The sequence below is a fragment of the Sylvia atricapilla genome, chromosome Z (assembly GCF_009819655.1).
Source record: "Sylvia atricapilla isolate bSylAtr1 chromosome Z, bSylAtr1.pri, whole genome shotgun sequence".
Lineage (NCBI taxonomy): Eukaryota > Metazoa > Chordata > Aves > Passeriformes > Sylviidae > Sylvia > Sylvia atricapilla.
This window is the reverse complement of record NC_089174.1, coordinates 56187864-56202977: the sequence shown is the minus strand read 5'-3', so window position 1 is coordinate 56202977 and position 15114 is coordinate 56187864.

The following is a 15114-nucleotide window of genomic DNA, read 5'->3' as shown; positions in this document are numbered from 1 at the left end:
CTGCCTATTAGAAAATAAGGGCAGTGTACATAAGTATACACTACAAACATATACAGTAAACCTTGAACTTTTGTTATGAAATCAGTTATTTTAAATTCTCATTTTGTGTGAGAAGCTCCCATGACTGCTGTGTCTGCATTACAAGCAGAAATTTTATATATCTATACACAGAGAAACACATTTTTGTGCATATATAACACTGACTTTTTGCAGTTCTATTCTATTTACTAATTCACTTCTTAGGATAGGAAAAATGTGTATATATATATATATATATATACACACCTAACTAGATACAGAGTGAGAGATGCCTATACAAGGCTAAGATTAATAGAAAGGTTAAAAACTAGTCAGATTGGTTCTATAATTAGCTTTATGTTCTGGGATAGAATTGTATTCTATCATGTGTAATGATAGAAATTTATTCCATCATTATAGAATACATGTGATTTGAGTAATTCTCAAGGATTATTTTCCTAGGCACTACTGTGATAACTTCTGGGAATCACTCAAAGTTATACAGACAAAAAAATCATTCCTAGGCTTCGTATTTTAGTAAGTTTGCATATGCACCTAAATATGGCTTTTGATGCATATCAGTGAAGTTTCCTTGTTCCAAAATATTGCAGAGATACATGTTTGATTAAATAATTAGGCTAGCTCAGGGTTTATCACAAATTTCTCTTCTATGAGCTCTTCTTAAGGAGCTATGAATTTCCCAGCTGATCTCAAAGAAACATTTTGAAAGCAGCTGTAACAATTGAAAAACAGACTGAAATATATTAATTGGGTCATACTATAATTGCACAGGATGGTTTTAATTAGGGTGTGGACAGAAAAAAATCAACATTTGTTTCTAATAACGAAAAGCCTTCATAATTTCCATGATTTAGGGTTTGTTGGGTTTTTTTGTTTATCTGAATTTCCCAGAAGCATCTCTTTGCTTCACAATTAAATTTCAAGCTGTTACACTCTGGGTAGTCCTATTACTCCTGGGGTAAAAGTTACCAAAACTGTGCAGCAGCACACCAACCCACATTAGTACAAATGGAACAATGTGTAACATCTCTAACTCATTTTGGCTAACTTCCACTGACCTCAGTAGGACCAAAGTAAGCCCTCTAACTAGTTTTCCACAGGAATATACACTCACACATGCAATGAGATACTCGTTTTCCTGGTAAGAGTTTTACCATGCTGAATTTCACTCACCTTTGCTCCTGTAAACATGAAGAAAATATGTGCATACTTGTTCACTGTGATTTTACATGTGCAACTAATATGAAATTTAACACATTAAGTCTGCAAAACGGCATGGTTGAATTTTTTTCCACTCAGCTGTCACTTCTCATCCTCCTCCCACCAGCCTCCCTTCACCAACGGAAACCATATGAAAAAAAGCATGTTTAAGTGTCAGCAGGCCTTTCCTTGAGTTATACTGCTGCAGTAGGAACAAACAGTGTAGCACTACTGAGTTCTCAGTCAATAATGAAAATCTTTATCTTTTGACTTCCCTGCAGCCTCCATTCTGCTCGAACTGACAGATATTCTTCCCTTCTGGCACTCCCTTTCTCTTACCACTTTTTTGCCTTACCCCAAAGACACAGGGTAGGCATGAGGATACCTGCAGGCTACAGGAGAAGAGAAGGCTGCTGTCTCCCTCCAAAGTAACATTGAGAATGACGTTGACAGTGCGTGTTCAGATGAAGAGTAGATGAAGAAGACTTTATTTACTTACATGCATATATGTATGCCTATACACATACTTACATGCTTATTTTGCTGCCAGGTTTATAACAGTACTTGCCCTGGTTCCTCTTTCTTCACCACATCTCTTTATACATCTTTTTTCAGCATCAAAAAGTCTTTTGTTTTGACCAAAAGGACCCCCAAAGACCTTTGCAAACTTTATGAACTGATATTCTAGACACTGGGGCAAATCTGGTTGCACTTTAGATCAAGAATAATTGCACCATAAACGGGGAGTAATTCCACAGACCACTCTGGAAAATAATTTTGACCTAACTTAGCTCTGAAACATGATGTGGAGTCAAATCTGTGTGAATACATATTGGGGGTGTACCACCATGGTGGAGCACAGCAGCTGTGTAACAACGCACAGGAGCACTGCTCAACAGTTTTGGAGTGAAAGTGAGGAACACCATGTCCTGCTGAAACTGCAGATGAAACATAAAGCAGTGGAATGCAATAATCACAGTGGAAAGCTGGCCAGGACACCGCTGTTAACCACCCACACTCTACTTAATGGCCTTCAGGGTCTTTATTGACTAAAAGTATGCAGGTCTTCTGTTTCATATCTTATCCCAAAGATGCATGCCAGGAGTGCAGACCCCTCCCTGCACAAGCAACCTGCCGAGGTGCTGGTTCTGGACTAAGCTGCATGGAGTAATATGAAAATACTCGATCCTGAACACATGACTCCTTTTAGGGACTGAACTTCATCATAGTGTACCCCAATTGCAGCATGCCTTTTCATTTTTCAGGTTCATCAATCTTAAAATGCCCTTGAAAGCACTACCCTGAAATATGAGACTGTCATTTGCCAACTATAAAGCAGCCATGGGGATTGGAGGTAATGTCTCTTACTGATTTCAGAAAAGAAGCAGTGATTTGAACTCCTTCTCCTCTTTATGAATGTGTATTCACCTCTGCAACTCCAGTGAAACTATTAGGATGCAAGGGCACTAGTTTTAAATGCTTCGTCTGATTTTTAAAACTTGTTGTTGGACTTTTGATAAAATATTCACTTTGTTATGGACGATTATGGACCAGATTATATGTATATATGTATAATTCACAAGACAGTTACTATTTTTTTCCTGAGTAATACTGTACACAGTATTTTTATTTTTAAAATTATAATAGATCACTGTGGGGTTACAATGTATTTAATCACAACAGCTTGAGCTTTACTTAATCATAGCAACAACATTAATTCTCTTTGTATTTGGGTGCCAGACATGTTTTTTTTTTTTACAGCAGATGTCTGTCCATACTTAGAGGAAAAAATCTAAACACAACCAGAGCCTGATACTCTTCTTACATTTACTAGTTTTCACAGTGGTATAACTGATGGGGTTTAACCCCAGTTGGCCCACAGCACCATACAGCTGCTCGCTCACTATTCCCTCTGGCCCCAGTGGGTAGGAGAATTGGAGAGGAAAGGTAAACCTTATGGGTTGAAACAAGAACAGTTTCATAATTTAAATATAATAAAATAAAATATACTAATACTACTGGAAATGAAAAGGAGAGAGGAATAAAGCCCAAGAGAAAGAAGTGTCCCACAATACAATTTCTCACAGCCTGCTGACTAATACCCAGACTACCCCCATGCAGTGATATCCCCCTCCCAGCCAATTGCCCCCAGTTTATGCATTGGGCATGATGCTTAAGGGTATGGAATATAACTCTGACCAGTTCAGGTCACCTGCTCTGGCCACAGCCACTCACAGATTCTTGTGCACCTGGTAGCTGGCAGCACATGAGACACCGAGAAAGTTCTTGGTTTAGGGTAAGCACTACTTAGCAACAACTAGAAATCACTGTTATTCTCATACTGAATCCATACTAAAGGATTCTCATACTAAATCAAAAAAATAGCACTGCACCAGCTACCAAGAAGACTGCTAACTCTATCCCAGACAAAGCCAGGGCCAAGTACTATGATGTCAACAAAATTTTCTTTGATTTGCAACTGTCATGTTGGTGACAAGTGTTAAAAGGCAAAAGATATCACTATTTGATGAGAGAAGAACTCCTGTTAAACTGTATACAAATTGACACTTTAAACTCTAAGAAGATCCAAAGCAATATATTAGCAGTTCTTCATATTGCATTTGTTTTGAAGGACTAGGGACACTTCCCAAGTATTTTGTCCTTCTCGCTCCAAGAACTGCAGAAATTTTCAAACAGCAACATTTATTCCCTTTACCATGCGTTCTGGCTGAGATGTCCAAAAGACTTCTGAAAATGAGAAATTAATGTGAGGTGAAAGTAGACTTTATGGTACCTGCTCATAAAAATATTTTTAATGCACACTAAAGGGGAAGCATTTGTTCTAAACATTCCTGAAATGGTAGACTATCAAGATTTGTTGAAATTGTCTATTCAAATTTCTTAAACAGCTTTAAAATCCATAACCTTGGACCCAAAGTACAGAGAACATTTTGATGCCTTTGCTTCTCAAAACCTGCTAGTATGGAAAATTCGTTGAAGTATCTGAAGAAACTTTGCCACTAATTTGTGGCAAGTAACAGTGTGTTTGTCCTTAGGCCAACATGGCTACTAGAGGTAATTAAACCACCAAGCACATGGTGTATGTGTGTAAAATTTAGAGTGCATGAGATGCCATGGGCACTTTTCAGATAGCATGTAAACAGAGACATGAACATGGTAAGCCACCAAAATAATTCCAGCTACAAAATAATTTCAGAACACAATTTTGCATGTAAATGGGCTAGAAATAACCATCATGCATATAACAATAGCAATGTTTGATTTTCATTCTCACTTTCAACAATTTTCCATATATATATGCCCATTTTGTTATAGCACATAAAAGAATTTGCCTTGATACTATCAGTCACCAAAAATCACTTGTGCTTTTACTTTTTTGTGCTGCAAAACTTACTGAGAAATAAAGTTATATTTTCTCTGGTTTTCTGTGCTCTGCCAGTCTTTCAGTAAGCGTAATAAGCACTTTCAGAGCCTCAGTTTCACTAACACTGAAAGAATGACACATGCTTTTTATGTGAAACAGGAAATATTCACAAAGAGCACTCATAAGATATTGTATTTGCAAAACACACAGCCACAGGAGACACCCAACCTCTCTTCAGCCAAGACTTTTCCTCATGCACTATGTGACAATATAAACAAATCATGTCTGATATCCTTGCTCTACTAACACAGACTGCAGCAAATGCAGGGCAAGACATCTACCCAGTCAAGTCAAATCAAATTATTAGATGGTCCTTTCCTAACTTTCAATCTCAACTGACTAAAATCATAACCCTAACCGGAAAACATAACCAACAAAAGCTGAGTCTTTCTGGGCTTGTCAATAAAACTTCAAACTAAGTAAGAAATTCACCTAACCAGGAGCTTTGTAAGGAATTGAGAAGTTGCACAAGGCCATAAACACTGGAATGAAAGTGTCAATGAGTTATACTCATAAAATAGATTTCACTACATGCTTGCTCTTCTGATTGAACCCAAATTGTGTCTCAGTAAGGGGATTCAGCTCTACTATATGCAGGATATATGAATGGCAGCAGAACCAGGAGATTGATTTCCATCTTTACTATTCATTAGGGGACTATGCATTATTACTTGCAATATATACAAGATCTTAATGAGGCTTTTCTTTCTTTTATTGCTTACCAAAAAAATTTGCACCAAAAAAACACAGGTGTGTCATAGGGGGCAATGTGATGCGAAAGAGAGACAGCAAGGTACAGAAGTGACACCAAAGAGTCAAAGGTCACTGGAATATAAAAGGGCATGAAGAGAGCTATCAGTTTGAACCTATTAGAGGCAGAGAAATGCAAGAGAAAGTGGGGAAATTATATTACAGTATACAAAGTAATAATAACTGTGCCTTCATGTCTTAATACCCTCTTGTCCCAGCAGTCCTGACTTTCTAGGCAGCCCACTTCTCCACATTAACAGTAGTCATTTGGAGAGCAGCAAACGTGCCATTAGAAGCACTTTTACAAGTGTATATTCATCCACCAATTAGCTTAATGTGGCTGCTTTCTGCATATTTTCTATCCAGGCTTGCACAAATCTTATTAATATTTCCCCCTAGCGCTTTGACAGATTACCTTGTCATTATGCATCCTGGAGCCTTTTAAACAATATGGGTAAACTACTGTTTGCGAGGTTAATGACAATTATCCCCTAATTACTGCATAAGTCACTCAGTCCACTTTATCTCATAGGCAGGGTTCTGCTCTATGTATCTGCCATTGTGTCACTATAAACGAATCTTGTATAGCTATGTTTATCTGTCGTTGCCTTGTAAATTACACTGACAGAAGAATGAACAAATTACTGTGTATCATCACTTAAATACAGCTTCTGATAAAAAAATGTCCCACAAGCACAGCACTTGAATTTTACCCTGATCACAATTAGTAAACACATATTTAATGTTTTGGGAGATATATTTAGACGTGGATGGGATACTGTGGTGAAGGAAGGTTCTGAAGTGCTAAGTCTAAGGGCATTAAAACAGAAGAACTATAAAAAGCTACACTAGTAGTAATTTGATGATTACCTCCTGGGAACTCTTCTGTTAATTTAACAGTTGAGCCAGTTATATTTTCCAAACAATCTCCTATTCAACGCTGTGCCAAATTCCACAATTTCTATTTCTATTGTTTCTGACTACAGCCACATGGGATGCTTTTTTAGCTGAAAAATCCAAATAAATTCGGAAGAGAAGTAGCATTCATAAAACCACAAGCAATGCTAATTTAATGCATGCATCTCAGAAAAATATCTGCATCAGAAGAGGAATGGAGATTTGGAAAATACCAACTTCCTTGTATATTCCATTTTTCTGAGGCACTTTCAATCTTACAATTAGGAGTACTCCACTGGTAGGACATCACTTTGACAGATATATCTTGCTTTGAGAAAGAAGGCTGAACTTGTTATTTTGCTTGATCCCTTCTTTCACCAAAGACATCTCAATGTCTTCAACCAGAAGTGCCTCCATAGCCAGTGCTCAGAGACAAAATTAGCCTATAGTAAAGAAAATTAAAACAACAGCTGCTTTTAAAAATAATGTCTCTTCCAATAATGATCTTGGGAGGGTACCTGATTGAGAGTCCTGCGAACCACAATCCCTTGCAAACAGTACAACAAAGAGAGTGCAATTCCATTCTGTCTAAAGGACCCTCCCTTCTTGAATCAGAGAAAGATTTTTAGTACTGGCTTGTATTGCTGGCAAACATGGTAATTGCACAGTGCTAGTAATGAGGTTACACATAATATATTTTTATCATATTTGGGGATGCACTTTATACACAGATACAATACATTCACAAGTATCATAATGCTACAGTTACATATTTAAATTTTTTATTATTTTGCCTTATATTTTGTATACCTCCTCATTTAGTAAACCTTCTCATTCTATAAATGTGCTAAAACATGCCCAGCACCAGCTTCTGGATAACATGGTACAAAAAAATCTGACATAAGGAAGACAACATGCAAATTGGAGCAGAATTATGATTCCTGAATAGTAGCAATATAAGACAGTTTAAGCCACTGTACAATAAAAAGAAAATGTCAGAACTTTCCAAAGTATGGTGGTTATTTACTGTAATTCAGGATGTTATACCAACACTGAAAAACCCTTTTATCAATGTAAAGTGTAAATTTCTTTTGTTGGATTACGATAGTGTCACATCTAGAAAGAATGGGCAGACTAAAATGCAGCAAAATTACTGATATTACGGAAAATGACAGTGGTTTGAATGGAACACAGATGAGGGCAGCACCTTTGACCATGCTCTCAGTAAAACTTGGAAGAAAAAGCTGTAGTGAAATGGTAAGAAAATGTAACAGCCATCACTGCCAGGGAAAACTGAAAAGACTGATCGATTTTGACTAAGCACTACCTCAAGGGTTTTGGTCCCAGTAGGATTGATCTTTGTGTCTGTCCTGTGCTCAGTCAATGCAACTTTCAGCAGGGTATCCACTGCAGAAATAAATGGAAGTGCCGTAGTAACCCTCCACCCTCCAAGTATATTAGTTTCTCTCTACACTGAAGTAAAAAAAAAAAAAAAAAAAACACAAACCAAACCAATAATGTGGTAGATAGTAAAGGGCAACAAATGGTTTAAAAAGTTTAAGGATGCAGCATGTTGTGATTTTCATGTACAGTCTTATTTGGAAAAAAATGTGTTTCTAAATTATTAATATTTCTCTTTGAATTTTAGGCTGCTTTGGCCTTTGACCTTTGCCAATGCAGAGAAACTGTCAAAATCATTACTGAATATCAAAAAGATTATGTCAGTTGACTTCTCTTGATCAGCTAGGTGAGTTACCTTGTCATAAAATGAAATTAATGACACATATTGACAGTATGGATTGAATGGAAAAATAAGCAAGAGAATGCTAAATGTTGGAATGAACAAGCACCATTTGCTGGCCTTACACTGTATTCATGTAAAACTCGTTTTTCAAAACATAATGGAAATTCTGATGCAGTAAATTCTTTTGTATTTTGCAAAATCAATGTGTATTTTATGTACCACAATTTGTATTCTTTAATGAAATCACATGAAAAGAAAACCATTTTTTTTACATTTTTAATGCCTTGTCATAGCGCAATCTCAGAGAAAGAGGTGGAGGTGGGTATCCTCAAGGAAACTAAAGCTTAATTACTAGACTCACCAGCCACTTCTTGTGTATTCTGGACAAATAATGGTATTTCCTTGTTTTTAAAATGGAAATAAGCAACATTTCCCCTTACTTCATGATTGTAAAAAGAACAAAAGATTGTGGTGCATCATTTTATGACTGTATATGTAATACAGAATCTTGTCCTTTCTGACCAACTTGATCTTCTTTTATATCGGGTGATGTAACCAGTGGATGAGGGGAAGGCTCTGGCTCAGGGGTGATGTTATCACTCTCTACAACTCTCGTGAAAGGTTACAGCCAGGTGGGGATTGGTATCTTCTCCCAGACAGGACAAAAGGTCATAGCCTCAAGCTGCACCAAGGAAGGTTCAAGAGGACAACAGGAGAAATTCCCTCACTAGAAGTGTCAGGAATTCTAATGTCAAGGAAAATGGTAGAGTCACCATTCTTAGAAGTGTTCATTGGGTGACATGTTAATAAGGTGGTGATGATCAGTCAAAGGCTGGACTTCATGATCTCAGAGGTTTTGTCCAATCTAATCGGCTCTGTGATTTTATGATTCAAGGTAACCTCAATAAAATTGTATATTGTGAACTTGACCTGCCTTCATGAGTATTCCAACATCTCTGGCCCACAGCAAGGTTATAAGCAGATTGAGCTACAGAAGACTTGAAGAGAAATTATAGATTTAGAAAATGTTACTAGAGTATTACAGTAACATTCACACTGCTTTTTTCAGTGGAGGGCAGGGAGACATGGCTGTCTCAGGTAAGGACTCACTTCTATCATACATAATCTTCCACCAGCCCATGAACATATTTTCTAGTTCATGCTCTCACAGAACAAGCCTTATTACACTTTGTTGCAATTGTTTCATTCATGCTTATTACGTTCAAGGCTTCCCAAGTGAAATAATTCTCAAATAAAAATACCAATCTCTCTTCCCCAAATGGACACCAAAGAATTGTCATTAGAGTACTTCTAACACAGCCAATTCTGAAGGAAGTAGCAGTGCTCATACTTACAAGTTCTTTTGATAACTTTACAAGCTGCCCTCTTGCTCCAGGGGGAAGACTGTCTAATACAGAAGAGAGTCCCCTGAACAAAAATATTTGTTGCATAGAAAATAAAATTAATTATTTTCATCAAAAGAGGGAGTAGGATAGCTTGGCAAAATGCAAGCAAAATGTTAATTTTAATGTCTTTGGCACATCTACAGCTCTTAGAAACAGCATGCAAAGTCAGTCCAAATGTGGCTGATAAAGCAGGCTTTGAGTTGCCTTTCAACTTTCACTTTTTAATAAAAATAAAAAATCAATATATGGAGGATTAAAAGCCTCTTGGTTTGGATTTTTTATATCAAACTCAGAAGATGATAAGGTTATGGAGGTATATGAAATTCAGGCCACAGCCATGATGATGCAAATATTTTATAACCTGTTTATTTACTGCATTCTACAGTGAGACTGAAATAAATTATTTAAATAAAACAAAATCTCATATATATATATATACACATATATATGTAATACATATAAAATATTTGCAAACACAATCCTGAGTATGCATTCTGAAACCTAGAAAATTAAGAGATTCCACTCCACATCTGAAATGTCCATTTTAAAATAAAACAAGGAATAGTCTGGATAGCAACATGCAAACCACTGTAACACTTGTATGGAGCCAAATGCACAGTAAACTGCACTACAGAGCGAAGAGAAAGTATCATGGTGTACAGAAGAACCAAGCAAATCTCTCAGCAACCACAGACTTCCTCAGCAGGTCATCAGTGATGACAATGTTTGAAATGAAATTGTTTAAACAGTTTTGTGAAGGATTTAAGACTTTCTATTCATTGTTCTCGGGCAGAACAACAGAGCTTGGCTCAAGCATGATAATAAGACAGAAAATTTTGTGTATTCGTCCATATTCCTGCAATCTTCAAAAGAGGGAAATGGAAACTGAAGACTACAAGCCAATATCAATTTTGCCCCCAGAGGACAATAAAGTCAGACCTCTACAGGGATTTGTAAACCCCACAGTAAACAGTTATAATTTATAAGCATTTTAAAGCACACCTCTATGTGTGCTTGCACTCGTCTTAGCAAGAAATAGTTGCTGCCATTTGTTGCCAGATAAGCATAGTATTGTTATGTGAACAACTCCTAGACTTTTTCCCTCACCTTTTTTCTTAAGTAAACTACAGTAATTCAATTTGGCGGAGCTAAAGAAGCAAGGTTACCTATAACACAGTTGTCTTAAACTGCATGAGTTTTAAGGAGAGGAGTACACCTTCAAAAGTCCATTAATCAAATCAAATTACTATGCAGGATTCACCATAGGCACATCACAGCAGTGTGAGCATGTTTAGACAATTACATTGTGGTACATGTATAGCAGCAAGGACATAGCAAACAGCAGCAGCAGTAGGCCAGAACATGCAGAAATGCAGTGGTTTACACTTGTCCTTTCACTATCTGAGGAAATGAAAAGCATCAAAAAAGCACAAAGGAGGCGCTATTGGTTCTGCATGACTTATGAACAACCTCTAACACAAGATGTAGTCAAATTAAGTTAAAGCCAGGCTTCATTTTTCCTTGAGAGCAGTCATAGAAAATAGCATAGGCATATAAAAGCAGACATAGAAGTAAGCTGTGTTTTCATAGAAACAGGACAGGTGAGGTTTGCAAAGAAGAAGTAAAAAGTTATGTGTGAGAATCTGGAGATAAAACAATAACAAACTCCCTTTGCAATCACGGTTTTTTCTATTTTTTCAACCAGAGCAGCAAGCACGGTGGCTGAAGAATACCCACCTATAGTATAACTGTCCATAAGTATACACAGACTGGGCTGATGCCACAACAGTAAAAGCAGCACTCGCTTTTTATTTTTTAAGCACTTTGTCTTGTACAGAGCCCTTTAGGAAGATTGATTTCCATAAAGCCTCATTTCCATCTCAAGATACTGATGATGCCATAAACCGCAAGAGTTTCTGAACTCAAAATCCTGCAGTGGAATATCAGAACTCACCACAAGAAGCCCACATATTAGCCAAGACTTAAGGAATACAGGCATGGACTGCAAGGCATAGTGTTAGGTCAGCCACAGAATCGAAGAGTAATAAACCTAGACAACAGTGTCTAAGCTTATTGTCTAAGCCTTAAAGTAATTGCATGCTTATACATATACACATAATCCATGCATTTTGCCTACATTTTTTAGACAATGCTGCCTACTATTTAAAGTTTTTGATCATCTTAGCATTTTTACTGGCTAGGTAAAAGCTGTCTAGTCAAAGAACACAAAGCAGAATTCTCTGAAAGAATTGTAATGTTTTCTTGGACTTAATTATGTATGGATGTTTTCATGTTTGTTTGTAGGGCATGCAGTGGCTTTTGATAGTGCTCTTCCATCACCTCATTTATCTAGCTTGCAGTTTGTCTTGTAACTTGACTGCTATTATACTTGCAGTAAAAAAAAGTCCTTCACCTGTCTTGTGCCATACGGCTTTGAAACAAGACAAAACTAAAGGAAGAGAGTAGGGAAATGAGATATTATAAAATATTCAAGACAAATTTCAGAGTAAACACAAAAGTCAAAATCGACTTAATGAATTTTCAAATTAATAACTGTTGGTATGATGTTATCATAAGAAGAATCAGTCTCATTCGGAATATGAGAACAGAACTCATGACACTTGAACAGACACCCCACAACTCGCTGTCCAATGACTCCTTCCTCTACACCCAATCAACATATAAAAGCTGTTGTCTTAGTTTTCAAAAAATATACTTTTCACAGCTAGTGATGAAGCCTTAGTGACGCACAGTTCAGCATAAGTATGTAAGTGTCCCCTGAACCTCAGGTGTAGCTGCTTGTCAGGAATGCAGATGCTAGTGACATCTGCCTCACTAGGGACTGAGCGCTCCACTGATTCAATAAGGCTACACAAGTGCAACAGGCCTTGATGTCAGTTACATGGTTTTACATACCTACCATGTCAGTGGTTCTCAGCCTCCCTGGGAATTTATTCAGATGTAAGTGTATTCAGCTCATAACAATGTCTTCTACCTGCCAGAGAGCTAGAAATATTCCCACCTTTTATGAATCTACAGTGCATGACTGCTGGTCTTTTATCTGTTGGGAGGTGGAGGGAGAAAAAGAAAGACAGAGAGAAGAGAGAAAAGGAAAGAAAAAGAGAAGGTGAAAGACCTTGAGGAAGGAGGGAGGAAGCAAAAGAAAACCAGAGAGAATTAGAGTGAAAAGTAGAGCAAGAAAAGAGGTAGAGGACACTTTTCTAGATTAGCTTTTCCATCTCCATTTTATCTATTTCTCTAAGAATAAATTCACTTACATACCTAAAAACATTTGTCCAAACGCTGTTTCAAAAGTGCTGGAAGCATAGAAAACTGACAATCACAGTGCTTAACTCATCCACTACCTTTTTTCTTTTGTTTAAAAGAAAGCATACTAAAAATTCCAAATTTCAAAAATTCAAATTTCTTGCACATTACATAAGCATCCAATGCAACTACTTGTTGATGTAGAAACTGCACAAATTATCCACTCTGATGTAAAACCATACACAGTTGCTTATGCAACTGTGATCCAAATACTTAATACTTAGCTGCAGACATAAAATACAGATATCAGTTAGGAAAGACATGAGTTCTGGGATCAGATTAGATTTCTGTACACTTTGCATAGTGAGGCCAAGTATCAATAGAAAACATGCTAATGGCACTAGTGGCCTACAATGTCCTTTACCCACTATTAACTGATAAATTAACGCATTGAGTTTTCACTTTGTTACAGTGTCTCCTTTTTCTGCAGGTTTAATTCTGCAGGTTTAATTCAGGACGGTATTGTCAGTAACAAGGACTATGAAAGTGTATTATTAAGAGATGTTCTGTTTTTTCTTAACATCTATCTCTTAAAATCTATGCAATGCAAAATTAATTTGAAATAAGCTTATCTAGCCAAAAAATATACCTTTTGTCATTAACACTCCATCCAGATGTCCAAACCTTATCAGATACTGATACAATGAGGCATTCAAGCATATTGAATTTGCTGTTATTATGCACAATAGGAAGATAAACTAAAAATAAGTTCTACTTTAAGCAATAGCTGTAAAACAGTCCTCACACAGGCAGGCACCTCAAATCGTAAAATAATTAAGAAACAATGTAATTTTCTGCAAACATTTTACAAAAAAAAACTCTCACAAAATTGTACAAGATTTCTAGTTATCGATACAGACAACTTGGTAGTAGTGTAGGAATATGGAATGTTTAGCCATACAATAGGAATGAAGTATTTTGGAATTCACTCTCATGCATTCACATGATGACCTAAGTGTGGAAATACCATGGTGACCGTATATGTTTATCATTAGAAAAGTTATGTGGCAAGTGACATTGGAGTTAAAAAATCAACACTTTTAAAATAAAAGGAAAATAGCAATCTACTGTCAAAATGATGTAACATGAAAGAATTTTGTCTGATTTTTATGAGTTTCACTGACCACAGTTTCACCCTCTGTAGTTTTGAGGGGATAGATGCTTTTCTTATCATTTACTAGTGACTGCATGTAGCATATGTAAAGGCAATGACATCATGAGAGTTACAAGTGCGCAGAGGAGAGGGGCAGCAGGAGCTCTCCTTTCTATCGACTCTACATGGAGGGAGCTATGGAGGTCTGAGAGTCATTCAAGGACATATTCATGTTAGTAATCTAAAACAGTGAATATACTTTTTTGAAAGCACATCTAAAGTTTAAGTACACAGGAATACATTTAGCATGACAAATAGGCAGTGGGAACCAGTTTCATATGCGCCTACAAAGCAAACCACCCCCTTTCCTCTTCCCTCCCAAGGTGAGATCCCTTTGAAAGTGTGACCCTTGATATCATTTCAGTATTTCAGTGATACTGATGGTACTGATGTCAGTGCCACTGATATCAGATATCAGTACTTTAGTGCTGCACACTCATGATGCCTAAGAATTACTTGCATTTGGTATGCATGTCAGTAGAAATAAGAACACTATTGCAATCACGTTTTTTGTAAATTCCTCTTTCTTTTTCTTTAATGATTTTTTTTCCTTTGCAAGCCCTAGAACAGATCTGGATCTCCTGAACCAATACATTAGTAAAAAGGTTTGGGCCATAAAGACAATAAAAGTGGCACCAGTTAGAAATTTTACCCATGATTGGTATTTTTTGGTTGCCTTGATGTTTCATTTTGATAGGTAAAATTATGGCACATGGTGGCCAGAAAATAATTTTATTCTCATTGTTTCACTTAAATAATCCAAATCTGTTTGGTAAAGAAATTGCAGAAATATGAAGAATGTAGTACTTTGCAGAATTTTATAACCTATTATTTGTCAGGCTGTATTCTTTTATCAAGTATTTTTTTCTAACAACCTCAATTTTGTACAAAATAGTAAATACTTACAAAACATCAAAAAATTTTCTGGCAATTTAGCTGAACTGAATAAAATTCCCTTCCCTAGCAACTATTTTTTTAATAAATTGCCTGTTAAGCATTATATTTCTTTTGGTTTAAACAAATAAGCAAGGTATGATTTCTTCACAAGTATAAGAAGAAAAATGAGATTTCAAGTACCACGTTAAATACTGAACATTTAATTTAAAACAATGGGTTTTGTCTTTTGTTCTGCACTATAATTGTTAGATGAACG